At 47.6% G+C, this 2,825-nt stretch overlaps 1 non-coding gene across 1 annotated transcript; it reads right to left on the reverse strand.

Moving 5' to 3' along the window:
* Positions 1 to 24: 24 nt before the first annotated feature.
* Positions 25 to 131, reverse strand: LOC119469985. Its single transcript, XR_005198858.1, has one exon. It is a non-coding gene; the product is annotated as a U6 spliceosomal RNA (small nuclear RNA).
* Positions 132 to 2,825: the final 2,694 nt, after the last annotated feature.

Genomic DNA, 2,825 nt, shown 5'->3' on the forward strand with positions numbered 1-2,825 from the left:
TGAAACTCCGTCTCAAAAAAAAAAAAAAATATGGAACGCTTCACGGATTTGCGTGTCATCCTTGCGCAGGCGCCATGCTAATCTTCTCTGTATCGTTCCAACTTTCGTATATGTGCTGCCGAAGCGAGCACCATTTCTTCCTCTTTCTCGGATCTGACAGCCATTTCAGGTTTTCTAATTCCGGAACGCCCTCCAGAGGTGTGCCTGCGATTCATGGGGGTCGCCATGCCGCCCACGGCGCGGTCAGACCTTACAAACGTGATCTTGCTCCTCTAGGTAACAGGAATGTTTCCAGTAGGCAATGGGAGGGTTAAAGTAACACTTCAGGAAATTTTAATGTGCCCTTGGTCTGTAGAATGGACGTAATGGGGAGGAGGAAGGCGGGAGGTGGGCACGTCACTATTCAGGGAGGTGGCTTTTCTACAGCTAAGAGACAATAGGTCCCCGGAGTGGGAAAGATGGGCTTTGAGACCAAACTGAGTTCCAGTCCCAGCTGTGTCCCTTGCTAATCACATGACTTTGAATAAATTACTTAACCTTGTGCTTTGGTTTTCTGCTTCATAAAATATGGATATGAAAGTCTAAAACCCATCTCGTAGGGTTTCTATGAGAATTAGAAAATGTGTGTTAAAAGCCTTAGCACCGTACTCAGAACGTGGTAAACTCCCAAATAAACCGGAGCTTTTGATTATCGCTGTTGTGTCATTTGTGACACTACATCGTTAACAGCAATAACAAAAAGCTCCCAAAAGGCACCCACCTACAATCTATTTTTTTCTTTTTTTCTTTTTTTTTGAGACAGAGTCTCACTCTGTTGCCAGGCGCCAGGCTGGAGTGCAGTGGCACGATCTCGGCTCACTGCAACCTCTGCCTCCTGGGTTCAAGCAGTTCTCCTGCCTCAGCCTCCCGAGTAGCTGGGACTACAGGCACATGCCACCATGCCCAGCTAATTTTTGTATTTTTAGTAGAGACAGGGTTTCACCATGTTAACCAGGATGGTCTCAATCTCTTGACCCTGGGATCTGCCCACCTGAGCCTCCCAAAGTGCTGGGATCACAGGCGTGAGCCAACGTACTCGGCCTCAATCTATTTTTTTCTTAGCAGCAACTTAAAAGAACCAATTGAGGCTGGGCACGCAGTGGCTCATGAATCCCAGCACTTTGGGAGCCTGAGGCGGGCTGGTCAGGAGTTCGAGACCAGCCTGGCTAACATGCTGAAACCCCAGCTCTACTAAAAATAGAAAAATTAGCTGGGCGTAGCGGCGGGCGCCTGTGAGTCTGAGGCAGGAGAATCACTTGATCCCAGGAGGTGGAGGTTGCAGTGAGCCGAGACTGTGTCATTATACTCCAACCTGGCCGACAGAGTCTCAAAAAAAAAAAAAAAAGACTCGATTGGTCTTGGTCTTGAGCTGGTCATTGCCGACTACAGTGGGTGCAGTTCCGAAAGAGGAAAAGCAGGATCTCTCATTAAGCGCCGACTTCTACCCCCCACAACCCAGTCCTCCCACACTCTGCAGCCTGTCCTGGAAAACGCCGAAACAGCCAGAGCAGCTCCCTGCCGCGGCTGAAGACCAGCCGACCTGAAACAGAGGGTCCCTGAAGCCGGAGTCAGGCCTGGAACCCCAGCTGCTGCCTGAGTGTCCCAGCAGCTCCCAGGGGAACCTTGTTCAGCCAGCTAGGAAAACTCAACAGGAGGGGTGGGAAGGAGAAGGATGAAATCATTGGTTTCACAAACATTTGAGTGTTTTATGTCCATTCGCTTCCTGAATCGCAGCGCCATGGATGGATATATCAGAATCAGATACATCAAATATAGATCAGATATTGTAATCAGCACCTCAATGAATATTCCCAAAGCCAAAAAACAATCATTTCTAATTCCATCCACAGGACAATTTTATACTTGCAGGCCAAGCTGTCTAACTCACAGCTTGCTGGCTGCAGGCACGCTCCGAATTCAGCCCAACACAAATTCGTAAACTTTCTTAAAACATTATGAGATTTTTTGTGATTGTTTTTCTTTTGTAGCTCATAAGCTATCGTTAGTGTTGGTATATTTTATGTGTGGCCCAAGACAGTCTTCTTCTTCCAGTGTGGCCTGGGGAAGCCAAAAGATTGGATGCCCTGGTAACTAGGCATTCAGATAAGAACAGAAAAAAAATCAGCAAGAATCCAAATATTAAGTCAGTCAAATCTGAATATCAAGACATTTAGGAACCTAAACCCCAAATCGCAGTAATGTTTATAGGGCACATACTCCCCCAAAGTGATTAGAATTTGTTTACTTATTTTTAAAAATATGTTAGAAGCCAGATGCATTGGCTCACTCCTATAATCCTAACACTTAGGGAAGCAGAGACAGGAGGACCTGCCTGAGCAATGTAGCAAGACCCCATTCTCCACAAAAATGAAAACCACCAACATCTGATCAGAAATGCCCCAGGAACAAATGGAAGAGCTGGCAGACCCATGGTCGAGAGGAAGATGCCCTAGAGAAGAGACATACACCGGCCTGGTCACCTCAGGATTTGGTTATGCAGTTTGACTCCAAGCTCTCTGTGGGCAGTCACCTGGTACTGGTTCAAGTCTAACAGAATCTCAGAGCCCAGACATAAGGATGTGGCATCTTTTGTGGAAGGTACATTCTGGTTTTCTCCAATCATTGTTGGTGGATGCCCGGCATGGACTGATCTAGGACTATAAAAAGAGCTGTGGCGGCCAGGCGCGGTGGCTCACACCTGTAATCCCAGCACTTTGGGAGGCCAAGGCGGGTGGGTCACTTGAGGTCAGGGGTTTGAGACCAGCCTGGCCAGCATGGTGAAATCC

The sequence above is a fragment of the Cebus imitator genome, unplaced genomic scaffold (genome assembly GCF_001604975.1).
Source record: "Cebus imitator isolate Cc_AM_T3 unplaced genomic scaffold, Cebus_imitator-1.0 Scaffold20, whole genome shotgun sequence".
Lineage (NCBI taxonomy): Eukaryota > Metazoa > Chordata > Mammalia > Primates > Cebidae > Cebus > Cebus imitator.